General features: G+C 28.3%; 1 long non-coding RNA gene across 1 annotated transcript; it reads left to right on the top strand.

Annotated features, from left to right (window-relative positions):
• The first annotated feature begins 11,226 nt into the window (after positions 1-11,226).
• LOC148562998 (uncharacterized) lies at positions 11,227-12,655 on the top strand. Its single transcript, XR_015886174.1, has 2 exons — positions 11,227-11,364; positions 12,303-12,655. It is a non-coding gene; the product is annotated as an uncharacterized LOC148562998 (long non-coding RNA).
• The last annotated feature ends 1,587 nt before the right edge of the window (positions 12,656-14,242 follow it).

Here is a 14,242-nt window from a genome sequence, read left to right as displayed (position 1 = left end):
TTTAAATGAAATTTGTATTTTTTTTTTAGAAATCAACTCGAAAGAGTGTTATCTTTTTTTTATATTAGTTTTATTTTTTTCTGTAATTATATTAATTGAAAGAACTTTTTCAACTATAAATCTTAATAAGAATTGACTTCTAATTGTATAAGAAGTAAATTTCTAAATAAGTATTTCTTATATATATATGTAAAATAAATACTACACATCCAACTCTTTTTATGAACTAAATCTAACCAAGTTAAACAATAAAATTTAAAATAATATTAGTCATAACTGATATTTGTTGTTTTAGACAAATTTGATTGGACTTGGTTAACAAAAAAATATGAATATGTAGCATTATCCTATATAAAAAGACAAATATTTATAAGGGTAAATTTTTTGTCCCCGAAGTTTGGCAAAAGTTTTTAAAATACCCCTAAGTTTTATTTTGTTTCAATTTTGTCCCAAAAGTTTTCGATTTGCATCAAATATACCCTCGGAGGCTAAATTTTCAAAAAATTTAAGACCAATATAACAATAATGCATGAAAATTATGCTTGATTTGTTTGTGTTGAGGGGTTGTTCTTATGAAATTGTTGTTGAATCGATCTTAATTTTTTTGAAAAATTAGCCATCAGATGTATATTTGATGCAAATCGAAAACTTTTGGGATAAAATTGAAACAAAATAAAACTTAGGAATATTTTTAAAACTTGTCAAACTTTAAGGACAAAAAATATACTTTATTCTATTTATAAATGATTATTTTAGTGTTTTAATTTGTAAAATTAGATATTATAAAAACTAACCATGTTATATTTACATAAAAAATAACTACCTGTGTATATATATTGAAATAAAAAATACACATTAAAAATAAATTAAACAATACATATATTTATATACAAATACATAATGATTAATAAATAATTTGATAACTAATTTTTATGTACACATAATATTTTTATTTTAAAAATTATTATATATATATATATATATATATTTTTTTTTTTTTTTTTTTGCCCCACTATTAAAATTTTCTGAATCCGTCACTGGCCATGGAACTATATATATGCATGCAACGGAGAAAAGTGATGATACAGTTATTAATGGACAAAAAAGGGCCAACTTTTCAGGGTGTGTTTGGCAAACACGTTGGGGAGGAGAGAAGCCTGTTTGAGCTTCTTGAAAGTTTCACTTTGATATTTGGCAATTTTTATATTTGTGAACGCAGAATTGATTCTGCCTCTGAACCTACCTTTAGGAGAAGCTCAAATTTGTAGCTTCTGCGTTTCACGTTTCACGTTTCACGTTTAGGAGAAGCTAAAATATTTCTTTTTTACCAACCCTACCCTTCATTTTCTTCTATAAGAATAATACTAGTAACTATTATCTTCACAGTGTTCTTCCTACTTTTTCATAATTTTTTAGTTCCAATTTTTTTCATCAAAATCGTTCAGATTTATTTCAATCACTAACAAATTGAAATTTTTTTATTTTTATTTGATTTTATTCATATGAATTTTATTTACGTTTTATGTATTTTTTTGTTCATATGATATATGTTGTTGGTTTTATGGAATTTTTATTATTTCTTATCTGTATAATTTTTTTTCTATTCTTTGATGTACTCTATTTTTGTTTTGTATTAATTTTTTTATTTTTTATTCTAAATTTGTAAAATTTGTAATTGTAATTATTATATACTACGTTTATTATCAAAATTTTGAATAATATAAATTATGATCCTATAAAAAAGGACAAAATAAATAAAAAATTAATTATAAGTAACAATAGAATCATAAATAATAAAAATTTATAGTCTAAAATAATACTAAATTAAAGAGTACTGACAATATTAAAAAAAAATTATAAAATATTTTCTTTTTGTGTGACATTATAAAATTTATAGTATTCTCTTTTATATTTTTATTTTTTATTGTATTTATTTTATTTATATGATAAATTTTTTTATATTATTTTTTATAGTATTCTGATTTTGCAGGTATATAAAATTGATGTCTATTTTAGTAATTTTTCATCTAAAAGTGATTTTGAGTAGTATAATCCAAACAACATTTATTTTACTATAATCAATTTTGATATAAAGATTACCAAACATAAATCACGTTAACCCAAACTAACTTATCATCAAAATCAATTTTACAAAATCAATTTTATGCAAACTCTAGTTTGCAAACTGTAATCCAAACACACACTCAATGTGTTAAATTTGGAGTGCAATTTCAAGAACAAATGAAAGTCAGACTGCAAACAGGGCAAATTGACAACACAAAGGGCAAGGAAAACACAAAGAGGTCCCGCAAATAACTTACCTGGAATCAGGACGGATCCAAAAATATTATTATGAGAGGCCAATGATATATATAATATTAAAAAATTATGTAAAAAATTATATAATATAAGATGTATTATAAAAATATACCGATAGAGAATATATTTTAAAGTACAAAAAATATGTGTGTACTTTTTACTAATGAAGTACTCGATTCTTGGCATTATAAAATTCATCGAAAATAGCATCTATATTAAATTTTTCAGCATTTTTTTTAATATAATTAAAAGACAATTAATAAGAAATTCATCTTTTATTTTGTTTTTGAGTCATTCTTCACAATATTCATAGCTAAAAAAGATCTTTCAGTTGTAGTAGTTGAAATAGAGAGAATTAATACCAAATGAATAAAAAAAGACGATCACAAGAAAAAAAATCTACTTTATGGGATTTGAAAAATTTTATTTAATTAAAAAATATTAGTAATAATATCTTTTTTATATTTTTTTAATATTGTTACCTACTTTTTAGATATTAGAAATCATTAATATTTAAATTGGACTAGACTATTATTTATAGGATAAAGTATACTTTTTGTTCATGAAGTTTGACAAAAGTTTCAAAAATACCGCTAAATTTTATTTTGTTTCAATTTTGTCCTAAAAGTTTTCAATTTGTATTAAATATATTCTCGACGGCTAAATTTTCAAAAAATTTAAGACCAATCTAACAATAATGCATGAAAATTATGTTTGATTTTCTTGTGTTGAGGGGTTGTTCTTATGAAATTGTTGTTGAATCGATTTTAAATTTTTTGAAAAATTAGTCGTCTGAGAGATATTTTTATGCAAATCGAAAATTTTTGGGACAAAATTGAAACAAAATAAAATTTAGGGATATTTTTAAAATTTTTGTCAAACTTCAAGGACAAAAAATATACTTTACCGTTATTTATACTAGACTAAATATTAAATAAATTTTTTAAAAAATTAAATCATACTTAATAATTTACTACTATTAATTTTTTTTAAAAAAAGTTGGGACCGAAGCCTCCACTCGTCTCCCCTAATGTCCGTCCCTGCTGGAACCAATCAGTCAAGGTCTATCATGTAGTTGGAAAGGATGGCAACTAGAATATCCCCTATCAATGAAAAGCATTGAAATTTATCAATAAGTAGTTCCAAATTTTTTGATTGAGTGATTGAGAGTGTCAACACTGCCCTGCAGCAGTCATTTCATGATTTCATTACCTGAATAACATCATCTATTGCAACAGAAGAAGTATTTGCCCAAGGTGGTAGCTGCTGCACATGCAAAAGTCGAAAAGTGGAAGGTATTTTTTCAGAAGGGATATGGAAATTGCGAATAGCCTCTGCATTATTGTGTTCACCGGATTGAGAATGACCAGGCTTGCGTGCCGCTGCATTTCTTCCTTGCTCCTGACTACAAGTCCCGTTCCTGATAAACGCAAATTTTAAGCCTATAAAATCTAATGCAAGAAACTAAATAAAATAAAATCCCATCAGGAAAGCTTCATGAATCAGATCCTGATATGCACTATATTGGGAGGCAATGACTTGAGAATAAATTCCTGCAGTGTGAACCAAATTACCATGATTGTATAGTTAGTCATGTTCTCAAGTGATCAATTCACAATAGCAAACACTTCACAGCAGAGTCTACTACACATTTTCCAACCAAAGCAAAAGAGAATGAGATTGGGAAAGAAGCCAGCAGAAAAAATTACAATTAAGGTGATTTACGTACCTCCTTATCATGTTTAGCAATGCATCCATTATGGCCCAAAGTTACCACAGCCCTTTTGCAATACTTAGCTAGAAATTCTACAGCAGCAACGGAATAATGTATCAAAAAAGTGGAAAAAGACTGGAAAATACATATGAAAATTATGACAATTAATAGCATGAAAAATGGTTTATTTATTCATCATATGAAAATTATGACAATTAATAGCATGGAAAATGGTTTATTTATTCATTTGGGGTTCAAGAACCTCCTATATGCCGCAGGGTACAATCCAAATCCAAATCCAAATGACAGTCACCTCACCTTAAAAGTTCCATTGCTTCATCCTGATTGGCAAAACAGAGGTCTATATTGCCAGACTCCAATAACTTCATAAGTGGTGGCTTAAATTTTCTCACCATCTTGTCAAAAAAAGAAGTATTAGAAAACAGTTAGCTTCATTAATTTTTTCATGGAAGAAAATAATAAAAGAAGAAGAAAAACAAATTGTGGTGGTTAGTACCTCAAAACTAGCCAAATCCAAAGAAACAAGAAGACCTTCCTGTTTGGCCAGCCAAAGAGATTGCTGCTTGAATAACTTTCCAATTGAGAATTGCATACCTAAAAACCAGCCACAAATGCTACAAAAAAGAAATAAATGTGATTTCTTCTTTATAATATAGAGACATTTTAGAAAACCTGTATAGAGAATCAGTGAAAACTTACTCTTGAAAAACTTCGATGCATTTGGAAATGTCTTCAATAGCTGAGAAGTTTCAGAAATAAATATATAAAAAGAATTGATCACATTTAATAAAAAATATGCTTTGTAAGAAGACACTGATGTAACAAATAATTTTAGTAGAAGAACCTCGGGTATCTTCTTTTCTTCTACAAAAGCAATTGAGATCTCTGCAAGGCATATAATAAACTCCACTGCTCCAGCACCTGAGCATACACATACATATAAATGCTAATAAAAGTCAAACTTTGAAAAATAAAGATTAAAATACTAATACAGAAGATATTATTGGTATGAAAAGAACGTAGGAACAAAAGTTATAAACACTAAGGCTTCTGATATAGTATATCTATTATCAACGAGATTATGTGTTCTTTAAACTTGGAACAATGAATTCAAACTTAAAGGGATCTTTTAAATGATTAGTCATGCTAAAGAAGTTAAGGACTCACCTAATGTATCATACAAAGGAACACAATAAAGTCCATGAGCATTACAGGCCTGTAGTTATGTTGCACTTAGTCAACAAGAAACATTGAGAGGATGACGAAACAAAATGTGAAAGTGAAGAAATGAAAATGAACCTCCATGCTTATTATCCACCCAGGGCAATTGGCACCATAGATACCACATTTTACTCCCTGAAAATTGGCATCATATTGATTAATCTCAGATTACAAGAGATGATTCTTCCCTAAGAAAAATAAAATAACTAAATGATCATTTCTAAGCTCTTCATGAAAAGATAGGAGCATCATCAAAAAAGTACCATACAAGAGCATTGATGAAAAGAAGTGAAAAAAAAAAGGTTTTCTTTTGTGGTAAATAAGCATAGGTGACTTACTTGCCCGTAACCAAACTGCGGATAGAGCTTCCAACTTTCTGTATCACCTCGTACACTTCTTTGTAAGTTTGCCACTTGTACTTGCCAGCCTATAAATAGTGACACAAAATTCACAACACAATGGCATCAGAAATGATCAGTAAACTTTTTATATAACTCACATGTCCTTTATGCAGAAGCTTAAAGTGTCTCTAATATCTCTAGTAAAAAGCGTTGCAAGACACTGAAGTTCTTTATAGATTTCTTCAGCATAAAACGAGGTTACATATAGTTGATCTGCACATTGAATCTAACTTAATAAAAAATTAGAGAACTAACACCGAAAATAGAGAAAAATCCTATAAATCCATGTCAGTCATGAAGAAAGAATACAAAATTGCAGGATAACACAGAAAAATGAACAAAAGTAGTGATAACACCCGGAATGCCTTTCTTTCTTCATCAATCTTTGAATTGAAGACCTATATCATTGAGAAAAGTAGTGAATCATCTACAAATGCTTAGCAAATTTTTTATTGATGAAAAAAAATCAATTGAAGAACGAAAGAGAGAGAGTAACTGATTTTGATTGAGCACGGTCAATTGAAGGCAGCAGCAACGACACAGAGAGACGAAGCGATTGATGAAATGTGATGAATTGATTATGCTAACTAGGTTTCAGTAATATTGATGTGATTTTTATTAACAAACACAAATTCAGAATTTCATTATGAAAATAGTAGATACAACAACTGCAAAAATAAGTATAATAATCAGAGAGACTGAGAGAAACTTACATGAACAAGATGGCGCGGCGGCGGGCTCAGTGGAGGAGGAGGAGAAAAAGAAGAAGCTCTGCTCTCCGACGGAGAACGGCGGGTTTTCTCAGTCGTCGGAGAAGAAAAAGCTCTACTGATCTACTCTCTGTCTCTCTTCCTGACGGTGACTCCGTCCTTGGTCTCTACTCTCAAGCGTTGGAGAAGAAGAAGCAGCAGCAGTTTCACTCTGAACTTTATTCTCTGGAGGTTTGGGGTTAATGTTTGGGAAATTGATCGAAACGAAAGACGCGGGTAATAAGCGCGGGCATAATTTTTTTGTTGATAAAAATCGACCGTAAGTTCGTTGATTTTAGTTAAAACAAAAATCAACATATTAACCATCTATTTTATATAATAAATTTACACCCTTCATCCTATTTTAAAAGAAGATTTTCATCATTTAAATTTATCGACGACGAAAGTTGTTGATATTATAATTATTAAAATAGACAACTGATCCGTCGATTTTAAAGAAAAACAATTATCCCCCCATTATCTCATTGGCAATGTGATGATAAGAAGAAGGTGTTGAAAGTTGCTAAAATAATAGACAACATTGTCGTCGATTTTAATATTTTATTTTTAATAATTTCTTTTTTTATTTTATCGACGTCAAGCCGTCTAAAAATATCGACGGAAAGTTTGGCCGTCGATTTTTGGCGTCGATAATTACATTATTTCTTGTAGTGGTGACGAGAGATGTCTCCTTGCTTTCCATCTCTGTCTTTAAATTTATTCTCCGTTTTCATTTTAAATTTCCATTGTGAGGAATATTGTCTCTATTTCTATTTTCTACAGTTTTATTGTCTACAGAGTCCCATTCTCATAATTGATCATTAATTTTTATAGGAACAGAGCTGTAAGTATCCATCCTATATAAAAATAATAAGATTTTATACAAAAATGCTAAACGGCAAGCGACAACTTCTTTTAAACTGACGCGGTGGAAGGACGCGATGGCGAGGCAGAAGAGTTGACGACGTGGGAAACATGGCAGTGAAGAGAAGAATGGATGGACACGATGGCAGAATTGCGAAAAGGAGCATGGATGCACCCTCAAAGAGGAGAAAGAATGCCGCCAATAGAGAGAATGGCGCGTTGAAGGTTGCGGTGCGGTGAGAAGGGAGAGTGGCGAGGAGGTAACTGCAGAGAGATTGGATGGAATATAAATGGACTGGGATCTTTGAATTGAAAAGTTATACATGTAGCATGTGAAATACTAAAAACTTATGTGCAGCATGTGAAATGATTAAAAATCATATACGAAAATAAATAAATTATTAAAGACAATTAAGTAAATTTATGAATTTCGAAAATAATTAGAGACGGGGCGAGAATTCTCACTCAAATCCCATGCCTATCTCAAAAAAATTTTGTTCCCGTCTATCCCTACAAAAAAAAATTTTACACAATCAAATTTTCATTCATAATGATTCTCACATTTCAAAAAATTTTGCCATCTCTAATATACACATCAAGTAATAAATATTATTAATCCTTAAATTAATCGAAAATTTTGAATGAAATAAAAAACTGTTATTTACAACGTATGATGACAACTTAACGCCTAAGTACACTTTATGTTATTTTTTTAATATTAATTTTTTTTCTTCTTTATATTTTGAGAAAAACCCAAATTAGCCCTTGACAATTACCTCGAAAGACAACGAGGCCCTCGACAAAAAAAAAATCCCAACCCAGCCCCTGACAAAAAAAAAAACCAACCCGACCCCTGACAATTACTTCGAAAGGACAACGAGGCCCCTGTGCCAAAAAGAAATTAATATTATTTTTTTGGCACAGGGACTAATCAGTCTCAAAAAAAAATTATCAGGGGCCGGATTAGATTTTTTTTTTCTTGAGGGCCTCGTTGTCCTTTCGAGATAATTATCAGGGGTCGAATGGGTATTCACTCTTATATTTTCTTTGATCTGTTTTAAATAAAAAGAGAGCAAAACCAACAAAAGCATTCTTACAAGCTCATATAAACCAACTATACAAGAATATTAATAGAAACAAATAAAAACAAAAAGGTTCACGTATATTTGTCTTTATTTTTATATGAAGTTGATAGTTAAAAATTGTTAGATAATAATTTAATCAAATTGCTAGACAATAATTTAGTCAAATTTGTTAAATTATCTAACTAATGGTTCTTAAATATCAATTTCATATGATGACAAGAACTTCTATCTAAATAGAAACTACACACTATATATCTTTTTCTCTTATCATCTTTTCTTATCTTCATAAAACCTCCGCTAATAAATATTTTAGAGTGCTGGGAATTTAAATCTTGTTTTGTGTATACAATTATTTATTGATCACTGATAAATTAGTAAGAGAAGTGTTAGGGATCCAACAAATTTTGTGATTTGTAACTATCAATTAGCGATCATTAATATTTTTAATAGTGTGAGATTATATCGAATGGTGTGAGATTACTCACTTTTCTTTTGCTAGTTAAGTGCTGGCCAAATTTTAATGAAAATACTGATTTCCTAAATTTTCTCAATTAGTAATAGACCAGCCTAATTAGAGAATAACCTAAGAAGAAAAAAAAAAAGTGACGTTTGGACAATTGGTTCCCCATGACTCCATGAGGTGTGACAAAACAATTTTGTGGCGATTTTAATGCAGAATAACCCCTTGCTACACCAAATACTATGGCAGTTGTGTTTTTTGGTTATTTCTAATCATCGCCATTGGGTAGACTGGAAAATGTCACTTGAACAGAGATTGTATCAAGAAATGAGGAGGAGAGTCATAAATTCGAATGTAAGATCTTAATTTACATTGGATCTAACATTGAAATAATTAAATTATAATGTGAAGTTCTTTAAGTAAAATGATGCATTTTATTAAGTTGATTTATTATCGAAAAATTCGACGGTAATATTTCGCACCGATTATACGACTTTTATGTTTTATTTTAGTGTCAAATCTAAGCATTAGAATGTACAATTCAATGGTAATTATTAGTGAAAATGAACATGGCCCCAACCCCCAATAATGATTCCAACAATAATGCACACGTTTCTTGTAGTATGAGATTTTAGACTTCGAATCCAGGTTTTGGAAAAATTAATAGAGAATAATTGAATTTTAATCCACATTTCATGGAAATGATTGCAATAAAAATATTTGTTTTTGAAGGTTTGGAGATATAGAATGGAGTGGCCATGTTGTCTCCATTCTTTGGATTTGACTGATTCTATATTAGCTAATTTATCCATCCCCAAAATTTGAACAAGAAGCTAAGAGGTACTTGTTGCTATGTGGTGCCTAAATTGTTGCCATCAAGCTTCTACGAATCGGGGCAATGGTGGTTTTAGTGAGGATGAATAATGCCATAGAAAAAGCTATTTTAGGTACTACTAAAAGTTATTGAAGAGTTTCAAGCGTAATTTTGAGAAAAACACGTGTATAAGTATCAAGCGTAAAAGAGAAAAACACACACTCATGTATAAGTATCACTAGTATATTATTTTGGAGTTTAATGGTGTCATAAATGGAGTTAAATTTTATTTTGGTATCTGATATTGACAAGTTACACTGATTATTTTTAATTTTTTAATTGCTATAATTTAGTTTCTTAAATTCAAAAAGTGCATTAATGGAGTCTTTCGTGTATTTTTTGTCATCAAAATTCAACGCTGTTAGTGATGCGACTCAAATCTTGTCACACTAGACATTAAAATGATGTCGTACGCATTTTGACGTTAAAAAAGATATTAAACAAAATTATTTGAGGGTTTGAACAATCTTGTCATCATAACTAAGTTCTTTATCATAACTCTCAAATAACATCGTTTAATGCTTTTTATAGCGCCAAAATGCGTATGATGACTTCGTTTTAATATGTCTAGTATGACAAAGTTTATTTAAGTCACGTCACTAAAAACGTCAAGTTTCAATGACAAAGAATACATGAGAGATTATATTAGTATTTTTTTTTAAATTTAGAGATCAAATTATAGTAAATGAAAAATCAAAGACTAAATTAATGTAATTCGACAATAGGACTAAAATGGGGCTTAACTTTATATAATGCGGTATCCGAAAGCTAATAAGAAAATCAATTTTAACGACAAATGAAATCTTTTTAATTTGCAATTCACTAAGGTCCAATTTGGATAAACAATTTAATTAAGTTTTTTTTGAAAAAATCAGGGGCGGAGCTAGATGAAAGATTAGAGGGGGCCAAAAATATTTATATAATAAAATAAGACTAAAATAAAATTTTGAGGGGGACTAAACTGTAATTTACATGTAAAAAATTAAAATTAGGAGGGTCATTGCCCCCTTTGTTACAATGTAGCTCCGCCTTTGAAAAAAATAGTTTAAACAATAAATGACTATATTAAAAGTAATTTATACATAAGTTATTTTGTATCTGAGATTTTAGTTCTAAAAGTGCTTATTTTATAGAAATATAATAAAAAGTAGTAGTAGTATAAGAGAAGTATTTTGTTTTAACTTTTCTATAAACTCTTAAATAGCTTTTTAAAAAACTATAATTTAATTGTAGAAATTGCACTATACATTAATACTATTACTTTTCATAATTTAAAAACTCACAAAAATTACTCTTCAAACTTCTCAAACAGACCCTAAACAGGTAGTACCATTACTTTCGCGCGTTATATTGGCCATGTTGCATTATTTTTAAATATATAATAATAATATAAAAATGTAACGTGAGCATATGATTAATATGAAAGTCAACTTCAAGAAATCAACCCTTTAATTTTCAATCCTATAAGTATAAGCTCATTTATTCTCGCGACCCAGTTGCATTATTTTTAAAGCTTTAATTAAGTTGGAGTAGGCTACTATAAATTGGAGTTCAGCATATGCAACTTTTAGTAGGATCCAAACATGGTACAATACAAGCTAATAATAATTACTTTTATGGTTATTTTGCTGCTCTGTGCGCCTTCTTATCTCGCTGGTACGTACCCCTCTCTCTCTCTCTTAAACAACTCAGTTATTTAAAAAAAAAAAAAAAACTATTTTAAAGTAGATCCTTATTCTCTCTCTCAACTTATTTAAAAGTAGTTATAACCATACAAATTTATAACTTTAGCCATAAAGTTATGAATCTTTTTATTCTGAATTAATATTTTTATTCATATTTCAGACGGTAGAACTGTATCTATAAAAAACATCTTTAAAAAAAAAACGTTTTAAACGTCTTTATTTGAGTGACGACTCTCAAAGTGAGATCTCTCACTATTGAATGTTTTCTCTCTCATGTTTTTTCTTAGTCTCACTTATGAAATAATCTTTACCTTCTAAAGTAAAATTCAAAATTAGAGAATTCAAATCCATAGATTAGAGTATATGTTTTATATATATATATATGGCGTATGTATGTGTAATTTTGTTATTGATAAGTATCTTATTAGATATTAATAAAAAACAAAAAGTAAGAAATCAAAAGAAACTTTGATAAAATAAAAAATATTTAATTATTATTTAATTTTTTTATTTTACTAAATTTATAATTAAATTTTTATATTTTAAAATTATTAATTGAATCTTAATATTAATTTTAAATTTATAATCATATATTATTTCTATTCCAAAAAATGTGTTAAGCATATTTGCTAATTACTAATATGTAAAATAGATAAAAATATTTTTATAATGTTTATCGTTAATAAAATTTAATTATAAATTTGAAATTAGTAGAAAAATTTAAAAAAATTATATAAAATAAATGAATAATTTAACCTATAAAAAACAATTTTTAAAATATATTAAAATTTTAACTAGTATATATTTTACTTTATTAGCTAAACTTAATAGATAACTCCATATGTAAAATAGTAAACTACTACTGGGGACTAATAATAACTTGACGGTGGTTGTAAATTATTGTAGCAGCAGCGGCATCATCATCTTCTGGGAATGATTTTAATAATGGACTAATAACGTCATTGGGAAGAAAACTGCTTCAAGATTATTGCATTGATTTTTGTGTATTGGATTGGAATTGCGAGCAGTCCCCTTGTGGAAGGGTTTGTGATTATAGTCATGGCTTTGGTCCTAGTTTTGGCATTTGTGTATACGTACAGTAATTGTCATGGTTCTTAAAAAATGGTGCTTAATTTTTATCTATCACTACTATTTCTTAAATAAAGAATGATGTATGTACTTACTATTTGTATGAATATAAAAGTTGTAATTTATGCCTGCTTATTACCTTGTGTAATAATATAAGATGATGATGTCAGGTACTTTGTTCTTTTAATCAATATAATATATTAAATTAAAATATTAGAATCATTATAAATTATGTGTTTATATATGACACAATAAATACCAAAAATAATTATAATTTAATGGTTAAAGATGTAAAAAGTATAACTTAAAAGGTATTAAATTTAATTTTGTTTTTTTTTTTTTTTTATCAAAGATAGGAAAATTTAAATTTACAACCTCTTAAATAGATATAGAAAAAATATATTATTTAAGCTATAATTGATTCGTATTAGATTCAATTTTGTTGTTGAGTCTGTTTTATAAATATATATTAATTAATTGGTTTAAGGTGCCTAATTAATTGCATGGTGAATCATTTTTTAATAAACTTTCACAGGCTTGTAAGTTGTAATAGCTACAATTACGAATGGTACGGATCTTTGTTTTATGTTATAGCTAGTTTCATTTTGGGGGAGAAAACATACTCTACAATAAATTATCAAAAGGAATAAGATAACAATTAAATTTTAAAAAATTTTGATGTTAGATAAAATCCTTAAAAAAATATAACATTAGTTGGTACATTTTCAACAATAATAAATAGTGGACATATTATATATTTTTTAAATTTATTATTTAAAATTTATTAATTACAATATTCTTATATACTATTAACTACAACAACGTGTCTGTTTATAGAAAATTATTAAAAAAATAATAATTTTTAAATTTTTTTATCTATTTTATTAGAATTCATAATAAATAAAAAATAATTAATAAAAATTATGTAAGATATATTTTTAAAATATGTGAAAAGTTATTTTGAAGAGTTACATCTCTTCATAGAGTTGTAACTTATTCAAAAGTTATGCCTGTTGAAAGATTATAATTATTTAAAAAGTTGTATCTGTTGAATACGTAGTTGCATGTTATATGTACTCCATACCTATAAATTTTCCTCATTTCATTATTGCTGGACATCTATCTCAACACTTTCTTTATGCGCAAAAGAAAGAATAGAGAATATTATTCTGTAAATTATCATTTAGTGTAAGGCTTGACTGTGTATGTGCATAAACAAGTCAAGTGTTCTTCATTGTATCCTGCATGAAATTCGTCAGTAACTTATTTTACACACCATTGTACATTGGTGGGAGCGAGCTAAGCCTAAAGGAAAGTGTGTGTAACACACGCCTTGAAGAATTGCGCTATTTGATTCACTATTTCCTCCTCTACTACTTCTCCCGTAACTCACAATCTTTAGGCTTAAATATTTCACCAATAAAACAAAATGGCCACTGCATCAATTAAGGAGAAGACCTCGGATTTCGTCAAATTAGAAAGATTTGATGGTGAATATTTCATACGATGGCAAAAGAAGATGCAAAGTGGCCTATGTTCTTACTATACCAAGACCTCCAGAAGTAGAAGGGGAGGCCATTGCAGAAATCCGAGCCAGGCAAAAATGGGACAACGATGACTATATATGCACCAGGCACATACTCAATGGCATGATTGATGCATTGTTTGATGTCTACCAAAATGTTTGGAGCGCAAAAGAACTATGGGACAAATTAGATGCAAAATATATGGCCAAGAACGCAACTATTAAGAAATTTTTG

This window comes from Arachis ipaensis, chromosome B6 (genome assembly GCF_059453495.1).
Source record: "Arachis ipaensis isolate K30076 ecotype BB chromosome B6, ASM5945349v1, whole genome shotgun sequence".
NCBI lineage: Eukaryota > Viridiplantae > Streptophyta > Magnoliopsida > Fabales > Fabaceae > Arachis > Arachis ipaensis.
The sequence above is the reverse complement of the archived record's forward strand: the minus strand, read 5'-3'. Positions and strand labels throughout refer to the sequence as shown.